At 53.6% G+C, this 19,054-nt stretch overlaps 1 long non-coding RNA gene across 1 annotated transcript; it reads left to right on the top strand.

Annotated features, from left to right (window-relative positions):
- The first annotated feature begins 4,480 nt into the window (after positions 1-4,480).
- Positions 4,481-9,917, top strand: LOC141370650 (uncharacterized). Its single transcript, XR_012374902.1, has 3 exons — positions 4,481-4,661; positions 5,726-5,882; positions 9,431-9,917. It is a non-coding gene; the product is annotated as an uncharacterized lncRNA (long non-coding RNA).
- The last annotated feature ends 9,137 nt before the right edge of the window (positions 9,918-19,054 follow it).

The following is a 19,054-nucleotide window of genomic DNA, read 5'->3' as shown; positions in this document are numbered from 1 at the left end:
GGGCTCGGGGGTCCCCGAGGCACCCCGCGTGCTGGCGGTGGTAATGTTGGATGTGGCCACCCGAGGTTTTCTCCATCTCGCTGAAGTCACAATGCCAGAGTCTTTAGATCTAAACCTCTATTTAAGGAGATCAGGGACTTACGAGGGAGGGGAAACCGGATGCCTGAGTGCCCCTGGGGCTTCACGACCTACTCCTGAGCGGCTCTCTTTCCAAACAGAATGCCCACCCTTAGTGTCGGACCTAAAGGGCCCGCTGCCTGCCCTGGGTACCTGGGTCTCCATGATCTGATTATCCGGTTACTCACGGCCTCCTGGGTCTTCGGGGTGGAAATGGGGCTGGGGGCAAGTAGGGGAGGTGAGAAACCCTTCTTGGAACCTTGTACACATCTGTCCGTTTCCACATTTCCTCCTAGCAGGTTCTTTCTCATTAACGAGGGTCTTGGTCCCCCGTCTTTTCCTTCCTCCCAAGGGCGAGGGGCACTTGTTTCCTTTTCTTCAGGTGACCAAGAAGCAGCTCTTTGCGGCCGCAGCTCTCATCCAGCCGCCCACTCACACAGACACCCCACACCACTCCCAGGCATCCAGCCTGCCATCCTGAAAGCAGAGCACCCAGGCTGCCCACAAATTGCTTTGAAAAGGGCAGGAATGGGAGGGAGGCTGGAGGGAGCAGAAGAGAGAAGGAAGGTGTGGACAGATGTCTCAGCTCTTCGTCTTCCTTAAAGCCTGTTCATCAGGTCAAGACTGATCAGGGCCCCACTGCGCCCTGAGCCCTGGGGAGGACAGCCTGGCCCTGGGGCACCGTGTTTGGGGAGGGGGTGGTGAACACACCAGGGAGCAAGGGGGGTGAGTTCAGTGGAGGAAATTCATGAGGCACACTGCAAGCAAGTAGAATCAGGGGATGGGACGGTCTGTGGCTCTGCTGTTCAGGGAAGGCGGCTCTGAGGTGACATTTTTAAGATGAGATCTCGACCATCGAGCAGTGAGCCGGAGACAGAATTTACTTGCAGGTGGGGGAGACAGCAAGGACACCAGTGTCGGAGCCCCACCCCCTGCAGCTAGAGAACGTGAGGTGCCTTCCAGAAGGGCCGGGTGGTAGCTTCCTAAGAGTGCTGGGAAACACAGATGGACCCGTTATCAGGTGAATGTACAACCCATTTCCATATCAGCCAGGAAGAACGTGGGGAGTCTGCTGCCCAAACAGACTTAACCAGAGGTTTGAATATCTGGAACATTCTGGAGGACAAAACAAAACAAAACAAAACAAAACAGAACTGACTCCATTTGCTTCAAATCTTACAGGCCAAGATAGGCCTTCCACGGGCCACTTGAGCAGAAGTGGGTGTGAGGGGGACTGCTGTGATCTCGCAGGGCCAAAGTGGGAGGCTGTGCTTTCCAGAACATGAACACATTAAGATTCACCTTCTCCCCAAATGCCCAGTCATTTGCCATGGCTTGGCCGCCCTGGAGAGAAGTCTTTGACAAACAGCCGATTACTTCTGATCACAGGGAAGTGCATAGTGACACTCAGGCAGCAGCATCTCCCAGGGCCCGGTGGGGAGTTAGGGTGAAGGCACGTGGTCTGTGTTGCACAATGGAAGGGTCATCCTGACTTTATTTAAAATTTTGAGATTTTGCTCCCCTTGAATTTTCTGTGTCCGTTTTGACCGTCAACATGACCTTCGAAAGTAAAATCATATTTGTCGTGATTTCCACATTTGGGACATTCCCATAAATTTTGTGTTGTTGGCGAGTGCCTCGCTCCCTTCACCCTGATCCTGCCCCGCCTTGCGCCATTCACACTCACCAGGAGTAAACTTGATGACGATGCCCAGTTAGGTTCTGGAAGTTTCCCTGCACCCACACACAGCTTCCCGTGAAATGGACTCCCTTGTGTGGAATAATGTTGGAGATGTGTATACATCTAGGGGCAGGAAAAACTTGCCCACACTCCAAATGTCAAACACCCAGTTAGTGGCCCACACAAATGACCCCAGTGACCATGACCTCTGACCTCATTGAATCCACTGCTGCAGGCTGGGGGCTGCCCGTCCACTGAAAGCCTGTACTATAGAAGCTTCTATTTCTCACAGTGCCAGATGGTCTGCAAATGTCAAAGAGGGGAGGAAAGGCTAAAATTTCCATAAGTTAGCTTGAGCCAGGGGCCAGTGGGTGGGTGGTTGGCTCTCTTGGCCAGTCTCGAGAGGAAAGGGGCTTGAACATTTCCTCTGTGACGGGAAGCCAGAGGAACAAGAAGGGGTGGTCTTTCAAGATCTGGGCCTGGGGCTGCGGGCTGAGGCAGGGGCCGGAGGAGGCGACATCGGGTTTGTAGAGACGGGTGTGTGATGCTAAGGGATTTGGACTTTATCTGCCAGGAGATCGGGAATCTGCAGAGGTTTTCAAGCAGGCTTTAGGAATGATCTGATCAAAATTGCTTCTAAAGTTAGATCAAAGATAGGAGAGGAGAGGAGAGAGAGAGAGAGATTGGATGTTTAATAGAAAAAAGTAGATATTTGATAGAAAAGAGGTATTGGGGTACACTATAAGGGGTCCTGAGGGTGTGTTCCATGCTAGAGAAAAATGGCAGGCCCCCACACTGCACACTTTTGCAGTGGGACGCGTTCATCCAGGAGCTTGTGAAGTCACTTGCTTTTAAGAGCACATGGTCGGGTGATCGCCAACTCTGGGGACTCACCAGCATCCCGGCATCCCAGCCTCAGGGGGACGTCCCCAGGCCGCTTTGTGAGAGGGAAGCTCAATGCTCCGAGAAATGCCAGAGGATTAAGGGGAAGGGCACGCGGGAATAAAGGCTTTTTCATCGAGAGCCATTAGCCACTTGTTCCAAGCAGCTTGGGAGAACATTAATAGAAGTAGGGCTGTGCATTCATGGACAGTTTACAAAGGCCTCTGCACACGCATTGTCTTGCACTTGAACCCCGCAATCTACCCTGACACCCAAGATGGATGTGGAGTCCTTCTATTTTAAAATAAAGCAGATCCAGCCAGGGAGGCTCAGAGAGGTTAAGTGACTTGCCAGAGGTCACACAGCTGTTAAGGAGATAGCCCGACCGGAGGCTGGGAGGATGGATGTGGGGCCAGGCTGTCGATGGGACCCAAAGTATCATGAAACAGTGAGGCAGGAGGACTGAGTTTCTAATGCCTGAGGATGAGGCAGGTCTGTGACCCGCAGCGACAGTTCCGAAGCAAACAAGCCCCATCTAGGGGATCATGCCAAAGACCCCAAGGGCCCAGGCTGGGTTGAAAGCAAAGATCCTACTCAGGTGACATGGTGCTTGTTTACAGATCACTTCCTGCTCTTGCCAGCTGCCCTGGAAGCGCCTTGAGGGCAGAGCTGTGTACTCGTGTCTCCTGGGGTACGAGCAAGTCTAAGTAATTAATAGCCACCCACCCGGGCGGGTCCCCGTCCCCCACACAGCAGTGCCTGGGGAGCTGCCGGCTGCTTGGTTTCATCAGACTTGTCTATAGCTGCCATGATCCGGAAAGACCGGCAGAACGCGGAGAGTCGCCTCACCTTCCGAGATGACAAGAGGGAAGCTCAGAGAGGGTAACGTCTCACCTAAACTCACACAGCAGGGCCTGGCCTTAACTCTAACATTTCCCAGCTGTGTGCTTTGGGCAATTTGCGATGCCCTCTCTGTGCCTCCGTGGCCGCTCCATAAAGCGGGGTTTAAATAAAGAGGTTGAATGAGGAGGGAATATACTGGGATTAACTAGAACTGGCGGAGGCTGCTAGGCTTGGCCAGGCTCGGGCTGTGCCCTCGGCAAGATGCCGATTCTCCGGGCTTTGTGGCCCTTGCTCTCCATCACGGCATCTCCTCGCCTGATGAAAGTAACCAAGCTAGTCAGTGGATGAAGTCTGCACACACATACGCACCAGCACGCGCATACACAGCACGGGTTTGTACGGCAAACACACACACGCACACAGACTCGTACACACGTGTATGTGCATGTCTGTTTTTCTTTTTCCTTAGGAGGAGAAGAGAAGCAGGTAACCTGGGAGCAAAATCTTTATCTTCTCTGGAGAGCCCATAGATTTTGTCTTCTTTTAGGGAATGCAGGCTGACAGTAATCACATTCTTTAGCATTTGAAAGGAGCCTCGGGGAGACTGTCAGCGGAGTTCAAAGGGGCCGAGAATGGAGGGCAGACAGTTGCTTTTTCATCATAAGCTCTTGACAGCTCCTAGTTGAACTGTTCTTAAGAGCAAGTACTCCAGGGAAATTCGTTTTACGTTCAAGGCCCAATGCTGCACGACCGCGACTTTGGGACCCTGCGTCCTCGGCAGGGCCTGGGTCTGGGGCCTGGCCCGCGGATGCCCCTCCCCGCCTGGCCGAACGGGAGAATCAGATTGTCCCCAGTACCCTCGCTCTGTCCCCCACGTGAGCCACAGCCGTCCCCGCCCCGGGGCACAGCTTCCATAATGACTCACGGCTTCATTTTTAGCTCGGGTCCTCCCTGAGCCCAGGCTGGGCCGCTGCCTGTCTGGGGGGTCAGGGCCTGCGTCTGGCCTCACCGCCCCTGGGCCTGAGCCCATGGCGGGCAGGGACCGACGTCCATCCCTGAGACCGGCTCTCGCCCGCCTGCCCGCCCACCCGCCCACCTAAGGGAGGGACGCAGGAACAGAACGGATCCGGGGGCATCTGTAAGTGGGAGCATGTCCTTCTGCAGACATCTGAGTGTGTGTGTGTGTCTGGAACAAGCTCAGGATTCCCCATGCTTTGAGCGAAATAATGAAAACTCTGCCGCCAACTTCCCGGCTTGGAAACCTTGCTGCTCCTCCCCAGTCCGTTCCAGAAGAGGGCCGGCCACCTCCTGTCACAGCCGCACGTAGGGGAGTCCACAGCTGAAATGTGGCTGCTAGCTCGCTGGTTCACACCTTCGGGGTTTAAGGAGTTTTAGCTGAAAAGGCCTTTTCTTGCCAGCTTCTCCGAAGCTTGAGTAAACAAAAAACCTATTCATGTCCCCAGAGCACTTAATTAAGGCAGGGCAGGGATAAAATCAGTGACCGAGCGTAGTCAAAAGGCAGTCCTTAACGGCAGAAGAGGACCACCGGCCCAGGCCCCTTGCATGTTCCTGGGGAAGCCAGGTCCCCCTAATTTTGGTTTTATAAAGTTGGAAGAGTAATATCATGAAGACGCAAGCTCCCTCACCTCCACGCATCACGGGTTGCCATGGTGACGCATCTGGCCTCCTTCGATGTCTCTCCCGTGTGCACGTGCGTCTGCGTGATCCCTATGCGTTACCTGCTTCCCTGAACCCTTGAAAACTTAGCGGCAGACATCGTGACCCTTAACCCCCAATACTTAAGTGGCATCTTTATTTTTTTTTTAGATTTTATTTATTTACTTATTTGAGAGAGCGAGAATGAGAGAGAGAGAGAGAGAGCGCGCACATGAGAGCGGGAAGGGTCAGAGGGAGAAGCAGACTCCCCGCCAAGCAGGGAGCCCGATGCGGGACTCGATCCCGGGACTCCAGGATCATGACCTGAGCCGAAGGCAGTCGCTTAACCAACTGAGCCACCCAGGCGCCCCTTAAAGTGGCATCTTTAAGAACAAAGACGATCTCCTACATAAACACAGTAGTGTGACCACACCAGAGGAATTTAACATTGGGGCAAAAGTATTATATGACCTGTATTTTATATAACCCCTTCCTCCCTGATTATCCCAATAAGGCCCCTGAAAGCTGCTTTCTTTTTCAATCCAGGGCCATGGGATGACAATTCTGCACGGCGCTCTTGTGTCTCTCTGCACGTCTTTCCAGGAGAGGCCCCGGCTGCCCTCTGTCTGGACCGTCATGTCAAGGATGTTTGTATGGAGAACAGCCTCAAAAGGTCAAGACAGTGTCTTCCTCCAAGCAAAGAGTAAGTGTACTCACAGTCCAGTAGAAGAAAGATAACATCTGGGCGCCTGGGTGGCTCAGCTGGTTAAGCGTCTGCCTTTGGCTCAGGTCATGATCCCAGGGTCCTGGGATCCAGCCCCACATGGTGGGTGGGGGAGGGTCCCTGCTCAGCGGGGAGCCTGCTTCTCCCTCTCCCTCTGCCCCCTCCCTGCTTGTGCTCTCTCTCTCTCTCTCAAATAAATAAATAAAATCTTAAAAAAAAAAAAGTCCCACAACCCGCATTTGTCTGATGGCTTCCCTGAGATTAGACTTAAGATAAACACTTATCCAAGAGTTTTACAGGGTTGATGTTGAGACGTCCTCAGCAAGAGGGATGTCCCGTCAGCTTGTCTCAGGATTGACCCCGCTGACATCTTGTCACCTGGTTGAGGCACCGTCCGCCACGTGACTTCGTCGTAAAGTTACCTTGCCCTTTGTAATGTATCAGGAATCTGTGGGGAGATGCTGTGAGACCACAGAATAGCCTGTTCCCTGACAGGCCTTAACCTCCGCAAACCCTGGTGGATCCATCTGCCGAGGGCACTATGCTGGGTGGGCCACAGCCCCGATCCCACGATGATGATGATATTTGCCTCCTGCAGAGCCCAACATAGTTTCCACCCGGCGGCCCTTGGCAGAGTTTGCTGAGCCCCGTGAGTGGTGGGCGATGGGGGCGGAAGGTGAAGCCACGAGTCACCTCCCGTAAGCCCCCTTTGACACATTCATCTCTCTACCCCACTTTTGTTACAGTTTATCAAATGCTTAGGGGTTGAGGTTCTCTTGCTCTTAAGCTGCACTTAAATGCAAACATCTTCAGGACTGGAGTCTGCGGAAGCCGCCCTTCTGCACGTCCCGCGCTCGGCAAATCGACACAAGGCAACATGTTTTGGGGTCTTCCAAATGTGGGACACCACCCAAACGGGCTCCAAATTATTTCCTCTGACTAGTAACTGCGATGCCACGTAAGTTGGTGAGCCTGTCTATCCGACTCCATAATGACAAAACATCATTGCTTGTTTGAGAAGGTTTGGGGGATGAAAAAGTTGTTATAGCGAAAAATAAGGAGTCCTCCCAAAAGTGCCTTGGCTTTTCAAGAGGCATCATGGCAGACGCTCGGTTACTCCAACAGTCCTTTTGAGCTCCGTCTGAATAAAGAGGCAGACAGGGCATCTGTGCACATTAAAAATAACCCAAGACTCAGTCTAGCTTGGTCAGCGCCCAGGCGAGATCAGAGTGGCTGCAGGGCATGCAGAGGAGAGAGCGGGCCGCTCCCCAGCTCCTGCCAAAGGCCGAGCACAGAGAGACGGAGGGAGGGGGCCCAGGAACAGGGGCCCATGGTCCCCTTGCAGGAGGCCCCGGGGTGAGCACATCGCAGAGCAGGGCAAACAAATACGTTTCTATTCCTTCCTCAAGGAAGACACAAGTCTGGGCAGATACTCTGGTTGTGTGGTTTTCAGCAGAAAGTGAAGACAAAGGGCATCGAGTGGGAAGCAAAGGAAAGCCTCCTGGCGCGATGCCTGGGGGCTTCAGGGAGGGCAGAGACTGGGCACCAGACTCCAGGGAGGGCATGGCTCGGGGGAGGCGAGGGCTCAGCAGTGCTGGCCGTGCGGTGCCGAGATGCCAAGGGAAAGGGAGAGGGGCTTCCTGACATCCCTTCAAGCTGCAGTTATTAACCTAGCACCTACAGTATGCCCAGCACTGGGGATGCAGCCACGGACAAGTCAAACTTGGCCCCCATTCTTATGGTGTTTCCAATCCGGGAGGGGAGGAGAAAATAATTAAATAAGATAATTTCGGAGCATTGTAATACTATACAAATAAAACAAAATGGGATGACGGATGGAGACTAACCAGGACGCTTTAGATGGAGGCGGGGGCCGGGAGCGTCAAGGGAGCTGGTGACAAGGGGGCCTAGCTCTGAGGAGAGCCTGGCAGAGGACACTGAAGGTGCAAAGGCCCTGAGGCTGCCACAAGCTCAAGGTGTGCTTTATAAGGGGAAGCACGTAAAGAGAGGCAGGGAGAACAGGATGCGGAACATAGAGACAGGAGGGCGAGGCAAGGGCTGTGCACGTGGGGGAGGCCAGTCGTGAAGGACTGGGGGAGCAGGGCACGTGGAGGAGGAAGGGAGATGGGCGCTCGTGCAGAGCGGTCCCGCCGCCTTTGCTCCTGAGGGATTCCCACTTGTCTCTACGCGCCGGACCTGCCATCTTTGCTGGCGTTGTGTGTGTGTGGCTGTTATTTCCCTGACCGGATTATAAACTTCGCAAGGGCAGGGCGCGCGCCGCCGTCTTCCTTCGTTCCGCGCGCGGCACTTTGCACAGGGCTCCGTCCACGGTGGGCTCATTAACTGTCGTTTGAACGAACGGGTGGGTGGGTGGACGGATGGATTCTCCAGCTAGCATGTGTCTCTCTGCAATTAGCCTCGCTGTTCCTATTTAGCTCAGGTTGGATCCCTATTTTGCACATGCCCGCGTGAGGCACAGACGTGAGCACGCACGATCACTTAACTCAAAACACATTCCTGACGCTCGGGCTTTGCTAAAGTAAGGATCAGCAACTCTGCTTTCCTGCCCCGTAGGGGGACGCACGGGCGCCTTACATAGACACACCAACCCAGAGGCGCCCGGGAGCCGGGAGGTGGTGTCAGAAAGAGGGGGAGAAAGAGCAGGGGAACCGGGGCGCGCTGGCTAGCGGGGGACACGGGGCGGGACTGAGTTTCCAGGCTTCTGGGCACTCGGGGGCGGCCGTGTGATTGAGCTCTGACCCCCGGCACGTGGCTGGGGTCGACGCGCACCCCTCTGGAGCCTGGCCCACGGAAGCCTCTCTCGATCCCTCCTCCATCCCTGGCTGAAGGGGGACTCCAAAGACGTCAAGGAGGGTGGAGCCCCGGCTGCGGGCCCCTGCCCTGGGACCCCAGCCTGGTGGACACTCACGGGGGCGGGGGGGAAGGGCGGAAAGGGGGCGGGACCAGAGCCAGGGCGCCCGGCGCAAATGTGGGGTCAAAAATTTCGTATTTTATTGTTATTATTTTTAAGATTTTATTTATTTCTTTGAGAGAGAGAGTGCGCACAAGCAGGGGGACCGGCAGAGGGAGAAGCAGGCTTCCCGCGGAGCAGGGAGCCTGACGTGGGGCTCGATCCCAGGACCCCGGGATCATGACCTGAGCCGAAGGCAGACGCCCAACTGACTGAGCCCCCCAGGTGCCCTCGAAATTCCGTATTTTAAAAATGAACGGATTAAAAAAAAGGAGAGAGAGGTTTGATGGGAACTTCATCTTAAAAAATAAATCTAAAGTGGTAAAAATCCAAAATAAGCCAATCTCACCTTAATTTCACAGTGTGGAAATGCTGCTTTCACTTTCGGCGCAAAAGACAAGGGGTGACTTCTCTTCCACCGGCCACGTTTTCTCCCAGCAAAATGTCCTCTAGGCACCTCCTTCCCTTCACATCGGACTTGTTGGCAGCTCTGTGCTCCAGCACTGTTTCCACGGGCTTCTCTCAATCCTTTGGCATTCAACTCATTGTCTTACAGGCTCGATTTAACAATGTCGCTGGCTGGAACTGGGATCCGCCAATGTCCCTCGAGTGACTGCCGGATGCAAGATGCTCTTGTCACCACCTTCACGCAGCAGATGGGTGCCAAAGTGCATCTCTTTGTTCCCCCCAGGGCACGCCAAACAGGCCCTCTGCTACTGCCACGTCCTCCCCGAGGGGCTTTAGCAGTGGCACCTTGCCAAGTGGGGAGACCTTCCGTGGGACTTCAATGGCCAACCTGTCTTTGGAGCCATTTGCCCACATGAGCCGAGGTTGGAGTAGCTGACCCTGGTTCTTCTGGGAGGTTCCCAGATTCCTGGCCATCCACTGTGTTTCCTACTACTGTTTTTCTAGCCTACTTAGCTATTCAGGGGGAAAATATCACAGTGGGTAGGAAGTTTTTGCTCAAAAGCCAAACAAAGAGAAGAAAAACAAGAGCAAAGGGAAAGAAGGTTAAAAAATAATAATAATAAAGCCTTTGAGAAATACCGAATGCTCTTGTTAAGCAAATAATTTCCTAGGGCTTCTTAACAGACAAGGAAACCTGATAGCCGCAAAAAGAAATCCAAGTTAAAGGAAATACCCTCCCAACCCCCCCACCCCAGTTCCAGACTGACTTTCTGTGCCTTTGCTAGAGTTTGCCCACGGCGGGGCTCCTGGCATCTGCCGGTGTCAGGGGCCTAGAAGCCAGCTGGTCAGAATGCTGGACACATCTGGAAGCTTCTTAGACCCTCTCCTCTTGCCTGGGCTCCTGAAGCGGCTGTTCTGTCGTCGATCCTGGTGCCTTGGCTTCTAATCAAAGAGGAAGGGGAGGGTGAGGAAGTTTTTGACTTGGAACCACTGGCTGGATTCATCTCGCCATTTAGGGCTTTGCTCAGATGTCACCTCCTCAGGATGCCTTCCCTGACCATCCTGCCTAGTCGCCCCTCCTTCCCTCCCCCGCCTCTGCGTTCCATGACCCTGCTTTACGCTCTCCTTAGAATGTACTGCCCCCTAAAATCGTGGGGTTCACTTATGGTGTGTCTCCCACACTAGCGGCAACTCCACGGAGGAAGGAACTCTGCCTGTCTTATCCCCAGTCAATCCCCAGCACCTGGAAGAGGGTTGGGCACATCAGAGGTGCTCAGCCAATGTGGAACTAAATTGAACCCTTAAGAAGAAATGATAGAAAATATGCGTTCCAAAAGGATTGGACCCCACCTCCTGGGAGTTTCTTTACAAAAAAAGTTTTATACATCTTTATATATAACTATATATCTTGATATAAATACATAAAGATATGTATAGTTATATATAAAGTTATACACACACACATATGTATACATATACTTTTTTTTCTATCAGTAATTCAGTGAAAACAACTCTTGCAAAGCACAGCATGAAATAACCAGGGTCGTTGTGAAGAATACAATGAGATAATTCTGTAAATTACTTAACAAAAGGGTGCATCGTGAGTGCTCAATGAATATTGGCACTTCCTACCAACTACTCATACTGAGCTCATGGTCAACGAAGTCCTGTTTTTCCCACGTATGCTGTTGTAGCTTCCATTCTAGTGCTTTTGGTTTTTTGAAATGTGGTTTGATCTCTCCTACTATTGATCTTGTTAGGCTCTGCCAAAAATATCTCACCCTCCCCCCAAGAATCTCTCTCCATTCATCAGCTGATTTTTCCTAGCTTTGTATCATTGTTGAATGTAATCAGCATACTTTTGAACACCTTGTGAAAAATGATTGATAAAAACGTTGAACTGAATGGAACAAAGGCAGAGTCCTGTGGCATAACACTAGGGGCCTTTCTGAAGGTTGGCATCAGCTGTGTTAGATCGGCCTTCCTTGGCTCGTCACTCTGATGGTTACAAAACCATTTAAACATGCTCTCACTGAGCTCGCTTTTCCTATCTGGTTCATCTTGTCAATGCCCTGCTGAAATGCAGGTACCCTTACAGTTACAGAATTCCTCTGATGTATCACTCCAGTGACCCAGAGTAACCTCATCAGATAACTCAACCACCTTTGTCAGGTGTGACTTGTTCTAAGTGAACCCATCTTGGCTTCCAGAGATCACTCTTTTATAAATTCAGAAACAGTGCTCTTAGTAATGGTACCAGTCATCTCAATAAGCTCTGCTCAGGACCATATACCTACAAATCTCAGTGGCTTACAACAACAACGGTTTACTGCTCACACTATGTGTCCATTAAAGGCCACAGTCTTCGCTCTGGGAACCCGGGTTTGTGGTAGACAGGAAAGAAAAGTGGGGGATTTTGCCACGGCCCCCAGGGCTTCGCCCAGAAGTGAACTGTGTTTCTCGTGCTTACGCTCTGTTGGCTGAACTGAGTCCCATGGCCGAGCCTGCTGTCAAAGGCACAGGGATATAGCAGGTGTAGGGTGGGGTGCCTTAAGGATGGGCAGGGCTATCTCGAACAATAATACCATCTACAACTCTATCAAGGGTGGAATCCACCTCTCACCTTTCTAGAAAATTGGGTTTTCCCCAATACTATAGTTTCTGGAATTAACAAACTAACAATGCTTGAATCATAGGCTACATCAACATTCTGAGAACCCCAGAGTATGATTTGAATATACATGTGAGGCTCTGACCTGCTGGGACATTCGTGTAGATGAATTGTATTCCATTTCCCCACCCAGTTGCTGGAGCAGAGACCCCAGACTCCCCCTCAGCTCCCTCCCTCAACTGACCCCCAGATCCTGTAGACTTTCTCTGAACTATCTCAAAGTCTGCCCCCTTGTCCCCAACACTAGGGCAATGCCTGAGTTTAAAATCAAATCACGCCTCCTCTGGACTCATGGAACCACTCCCCCCCACCTTTTTTTTTTTTAAGATTTTATCTATTTGACAAAGAGAGAGAGCACAGAGGGAGGGGGGGGAGAAGCAGACTCCTCCCTAAGTAGGGAGCCCAGCTCGGGGCTCGATCCCAGGACCCTGGGATCATGACCTGAGTCAAAGGCAGACGCTTAACCAACTGAGCCACCCAGGCGCCCCTGAAATCACTTCCTAATGGACCCTTGGTCTCCCCTCTTGCCAGCCGCAGCCCATCTTCCTCCAGCTGGTTGAGAGATCTTTTGAAACTCAAGGACAACCATGATCCTCTCTTCTCTTTTTTTAAAACTTCGGCCAGTGTTGTGCCCTTACCTGTGGGCTGACATCCAAACTCCTCAGGGGACAGTATGATGTGACAGTCAGGAGCAGGATTTTCGCATCCGCCGGTTCGGGCTGAAAGCGGAGATCCCCACTATCTGTGTGACCGCTGGGAAGTCTCTCCACCTCTCTGAGCCTCTGTTCCCTCACCTGCAAAATGGTGACGATATTAGTCGCTACTCACAGGTTTCCGTGACATAATGAGATTCATTTACATGAGATAATGCATGGAAAACACTTAGCAAAGGGTCTAGCACATCGTAAATGCTCCATGAACGGCAGCTAATACTGTTATCACAGTTTGGATGTTACGAGACTCCCTTCTAGCCACTTTCACTCTGCCCCTCCCCCTGCCCCTGCCCCTTTCCACCTTTGTGCTGTGGCATTGTCCCCGGGACATACATGCCATGCCCTTTTGTGTCAGGGCTTTGATATATGTTCCTTCTGCTTGAAATGCCCTCCTTGCGGGGAAAACGTAGGCATATGGGGGGACAGTCTCCAACTCTTGGCAGCTTTACTCATGACTATCCAAATCTGGAAGCAACAGAGACACCCCCAGGAGGTGGGTGGGTAACTGCGGCACAACCAGGCGCTGGAATATTATTCAGCAATGAAAAAAAAAAAAGGTATCCAGCCACGAAAAGGCACGGAGGAACCTTAAATGCATATCACTAAGTGAAAGAAGCCAGTCCGAAAAGACTGCAGACCCTTGATTCCAGCTATGGGACATTCTGGAAAAGGCACAACTATGGAGACAGTAGAGATCTGTGGTTGTTGGGGGCTGGGGTCAGGAGGGAGGGTGAACATGTGGAGCCCTGGGGGTTTGGGGGGCAGTGAAACTATTCTGTCAAAGAGTGGAAATGTGGACACGTGACATTATGCATTTGTTAAAACCCATAGAGCAAGAGTGAATCCAACATGAGAGTGAACCTTAATATAAGTTAATGAGACTATGTCAAATTACGATTCATCAGCTCTTTCAAAGGCTCCGCTCCAGTGCAGCATGTTAGAAATAGGGGAGTTGTCTGAGCCGGAAACAGGGTATACGGGCAGGCTCTGCTCATGTTTCTGCAAACCTAAAAGTGCTCTAAAGAATTGTTTATTAATTAAAAAAAAATTTTTTTTAAATGCCTCTTTCACCTAAGGAGTCTGCATTTCAATTCTGCCTTTGCCACTGATGATACACATCACCACTGAATGTATTATTTATTGCTTGGGCAAGTTGCTTAGCCTCCCTGAGCCTCGGTTTCCTGGTCTGTAAAATGGGGATCATGAGAGCATCTATCCCATAGGGCTGTTGTAGGAGTTGAGCGAGTTGGCATTGATGCAGACGTGCCCTGCGGCGCCCGCTGCCTTTACATCATTGTCACGGGGCCCCAGTGGCGGCGTCCATGGTGACTGTAACGTGGGCAGTGCAGGGGGACAGAGCGGCTGGGGGCACCACCACCTGAGCCCCCAGAGCAGACGGAACCCGGGCAGCTCTAGGGAAGCCGCTAGGACCTGGGTTCTTGTTCTCTTCCCTGAGAGAGGGGAGTTTGTTCAGTCGTCCTGGGCAGAAGGCTGAAGACTGGGAAGCCCCAGCACCCCATTCTCCTTGGCTGAAGAGGGACAAGCTCTTGGCCAAACACGATGTTCCCGAAGGGCTCAGCAGTGGCGGAGCTGAACCGGGATGACGCAGAGCAGGCAGCCCCAGGCTCGGGACCCACACTGGTTGCTCTGGACTCTCTCGGCTGCCACTTGGGACCCTCTCTGCCCTGTCCTGCTCCAGCAGCTCGCTGCAGTGATCGGCTGTGTGGTGGCCTCTCCCAGCTGTGTGCAGGCGCAGGGGGCACCCATGCAGGAGCCCGCCTGGCCCTTGTGCATGCAAAACCCAGGAGGGTCGCGAGTTAACGTCCACGGGGCCACCAGTGGGATCAGCTGCTGATGGACATGTGTCCCCTTCCTATCTTCCTGGGAAACAGTTCTGAGGTTGCATTTCATGAGTTGTCCGAAGGCCCCGCAGTGTGGCTCACCGGTTCATGAGGACCCTCATCGGTGCCCCCTCCTTCCCTGCTTCCCCTCCCTGCCATCCCTCACTTCTGTTCTCTGGGACCACATTCTCGAGCAAACTACCTGCTCACAAGCCTCCATCCCAAGCTCTGTTTTAGGGCTGAACCCAGGCTAAGATACTGGCTGCCCCCAAGTGATCCCTAGTCTATCCCCGTCTCAAGCACGAATGCATGAGCACACATGTGCATGCACACACACACACACTGTTGTGTTCCCACCACCTTCCCCAACACAAACCAAACCCCATCAACAAGGAAAGGATTCCCCACGTGACAGCCACGAAGACCCAAATGAAGCGGAATCAGCTCCCCAGGGGGAGAGTGGGACGTGCTATGGGCTGTTCGTGGCCCTAACCACAGGTGAGGTGGGGGGTGTACAATCAGCTGGGACACGGAGGTTTCTGGAGGAGGGGAGAGGTGAAGTCTGGCGGACGAGCCATAGACGTGTGCCCTAAATTACGAGATTTTCCCTCTTGCTGTGGAATGAATGCAGCCTCAGACAGATGTTGCCCTGCAGCTGTCTGTGGTGGGGGGCCCCGTGGCAGGCCAGTGACTTTGAAACAGGGGATTGGAATGGCATCTGACAAAGGGGCCACTGTCTTTGAGGGAACTTGACATGAGCCCAGCAGAGCCCAAGTGGTGGGAGTTTGCACAGCTGCAGCTGGGAGCAAACATGTACTTTTAGCTGACCTGGGCCCGTGGCTTTGGGCATTAAACCTGACACTTTCCAGATGCACGGAGCCCTCCCTTTGGCACCAGCCACAGCACTCTGTCCCCAGGTACACACACACACACACACACACACACACACACACTCACACTCATGACGGGGTTCTGTAAATGCCGCATTGTGCTGGAGACCCCAGGCCTCTCCAGCAAGCTCCCCACCCAGACCTGAAGGTGAGTCTCCCATGCTGAGCTGGAGATGCATGAGCTGGATTTCAAAATAGTTCAAGTTCAAAGTCAGCTCAACAGCCGCTGCCACTCTGCCTGCCACCATTCTTCAGGCCTGGCCCCAAGTTGGGTGGCAAAGGGATGCTGAACTTGCCTTCCAGGAGGTTCTTTTCATCTGGAGGAAGGGTGAACCCTGAGATCTCCAGGACCGGGAAAAGGGAGGTTTAGCAGGAGTTTGGGGCTGTAAGAGGGTATCCCTCCAATGCCATTCCTTCTCAGTGCCCATCTGGGCTTGAGCAAAGCCCATGTGGCCCCCGGTGTATGGGCAAGGACAGGCCACGTGTGGACCCCAGCTGCCCTGGGAGCCCCAGGGGTGGGGTTTACAAACCCCCGCTGTGGCACAAACCTTCTCTGGCTCCATCCACTCTGGAAATTACTCCACTCAGCGGCCCTGACTGGAGGGCGGGGGACAGCCATGCGCTAGAGCTCCACGGTGCTGGGGCCCAAGTGACAGGGGTGGGCAGGGACACTCAGACATTCCCTTGGGCAGGAGGCAGCTTCCTTGGCTGGACGACTCCCCAGGCACGACCCCACCTCGGGGTCTCTGAGCTCACACAGGCAGGAGAAGCCAAGCAGGGCCCCCAAGTCCAGGAGGCTGTGGCCTCCCTGTGGGGCCAGGTACAAGGGAAGTCATCTTCCTCACCCGGCTGGCTCGTGGGTCGTGGAAGGTAAAATGGGGTGTCGGGGGGACAAGTTGCAGGGAGTCCTTGCTGAGTCAACAGCACTGACTCACAGGGTGTGTTTCCTCTTGGGACAAACCTGAGGACACTGGGGCCACTCACCCAACTCAGAGGAGCTGGAAAGAAGTACCAGGAGGCTCAGAGGTCCCAGCGCTCACACTCAGACAGCCCCAGGGAGCAACGAGCACACTTTCGTTCCTTCATTTATTAAGGCATTTATTCACGTGTGCTCTTCAGTGGGCTCCAAGTGTAGAATAAACCATGGCTTTATCGTCCTCTTTTTTATTGGGGTGTCATTTTCACATGTTGGGGGCACACATCTCAAATGTCCAGTTCGATGTGTTTTGCACATGTAGCCACCGGTGTGACCATGGGTCAGTCAAGATGTAGTGCATGTCCGTCACCCGGAGGGCCCCTCACCCCTGCTCCCCCTCAGAAACCCCAGGGTCCCCACCACTTGTACTTTGATCATCACTGAGGACTTTTGCCTAAAGACAAATTAAGATTAATCTTTTTTTTGGCCTAAAGACGGATAGAACAGTTTACTAATATGTAAATGGTGTCATATAATCTGTACTTTTTTTATATCAGCTTCTTTCTATCAGAATAATATTCTTGCAATGTACCCATATTGTTGGGGCTATTCCTTAATGGGGTTGGGTTGAAATCCAAGATCCCCTGGGCGTGCTGGTGGGGGTGACTCCCGACTTTCCTGAGCTGTCTGAATTCCCCGGGTGGACGACGGATGCCCCTGCACGGCCGCGAGGCCCAGGACAGCCCACGCTTCCCCTGTCCACACCGCCCATGCATTAGCGGCGGAAAGGGAGTAGGCACCGGCAAGGAAATGCGACGAGTAAGTGAGACAGGTGACAGGCGACGCTTCTCCATCTCACCTCCCCTCGGAGCCAGATCTTAGAGGATCTGTAACAGTCCGGTTGGAAGGGTATCTATGTGCTCACCACGTGCCACACACAATTTTCGGCACTTGGTATATGTTCCCCCATGCAACCCGCACAGCCACTCTGTGAGGTTGGTACTGGTAGCACCCCATTTACGGGGTTCTCCCCTGTAATGGGGGGGATGAAACATATCTAGGGTCCTTCAGTTAGTAAACGGTGGGGCCACGATGCTCGCGGAGTTTCGGAGGTGCGTGCGTCTATACCGGACTCCTTCTCCAAACTCGGTGCCCAGCATGGGCTCAGGAGCCTCCCGCACGCCTGTCGGCAGAGCCCAGGCCTCCAGCCCCCGGGATCGAACGCCGGCCCCTCACACTCTGGGTGCGCTCGCTGCTCGGCTCGCTCATTCCCGAACGGTCCCTGTCTTTGCGGCTCAGGCTGCTCTAACAGAAGACTGTCCGCTGTGCGGCTCAGACAACCAACCTTTGTCCACCGCACCCCCCCGCCCCGACCCCACGCCTCCGTTCCAGAGGCTGGAAGTCTGAGATCGGCTTCCTGGCTATTCCTTCTTTTGCCCTCGCATTTTGGAGACAGAAAGAAAAAGCAAGTCGTCTCTCGGGTCTCTTACAAGGGCACGAATCTCATCACAAGGGCCCCACCCTCATGACCCCATCACCTCCCGGAGGCCCGACCCCCTGGTACCAGTATACTGGGGGGCTGGGGTTTCTACCTCTGAACTTTGGGGGGACATAAACATTCCTTCCATAGCAGTCACGGTGAAAAGGGGTGTCTGTCTGGAGCCTCCATGATAATCATCAGGGAGGTTCTTTATTCAGGTGAGGGGTTAACCCTTCCATTGCCGCTAACTGCCAGGGAAGCAGGAGGTGAGTGCCCCAGGAGTCACCGCAGTGGGCCTGCCCCCATCAGCCCAGGGCCGTGCAGGGAGGACTCCAGGCTGGGAAGGCCCCACTTTGAGTCCTGGAGCTCTGCCAGCTGTGCTCGACGGTGAGCCCCAGTGTGGGCTGGGTCCCTGTCCTCCCATGGGAGGCTGTGTCCCCGAGGCTCTGGGGAGCCACTCTCCCAGCTCCCGGCTCCTCTAGGCTCTACAGATCCGTCCTGGTTTCCAACACCCAGGCCAGCTTGCAGGGCCTGGGATGAAGCAGACCTTCTCCTCCCCACCGATAGACAGCCCTATCCCATGCTCCTCCGGTCTGGCCACACCCAGAGCTCTGAACCCCCCTTTTGGGGGAAAAGAGAGCTCTTCGGAGCACTGGAAAGACACTCTCTGAGCCCTGCCTGAGGACAGGAGTCGATGGGAAAGGAATGAGCAAGCCAAAGGCCCGGCCTGCCCGCGGTCAGGGACGAGACTCTGACTGAGGGCTCGGTGCTGTCGCCGGCCGCCCACTCGGCGCCGGTGAGTGTGAGCGTCTGTGGCCGGAGCATCTGACCAACGCAGTCCAAATAAACGCGGAAGCCCTCTGAAAGGAACTTTCATGAGTTCCTAACACGTTCACACACGCACACACACACGGGGGCAAATCATTGGCAAATAAGGGCCCCGTAGTGTGTTGTGCCCCGCCCAAAAGATATGTTCGACCCTTGACCCCAGGGACCCGTGAACGTGACCTTGCTTGGAAACGGTCTGCAGATTCGATCAAATTAAGATGGGGACTGTGGGGGTCGGCTGCTGGTATCCCCACAAGTAGGCCACGTGAAGACACGCACACACAGGGAGGAGGCCTCGTGTCCCGTGACTCGGTTTCCTCACCTGTAAAATGGACGTTAATGGTGCCCAAGTCTCCTTGGGCTGCTGTGGGGATTAACTGACTTTCAGTACGTGTAGGGCTCTATAACGGTGCCTGGCATTTGGCGAGCACGC

The sequence above is a fragment of the Callorhinus ursinus genome, unplaced genomic scaffold, assembly GCF_003265705.2.
Source record: "Callorhinus ursinus isolate GAN/ISIS: 27379988/994484 unplaced genomic scaffold, GSC_fseal_2.0 scaffold41, whole genome shotgun sequence".
Classification (NCBI taxonomy): Eukaryota; Metazoa; Chordata; class Mammalia; order Carnivora; family Otariidae; genus Callorhinus; species Callorhinus ursinus.
Note: the sequence above shows the minus strand (reverse complement) of the source record. Positions and strands in the feature narration are given on the sequence as shown.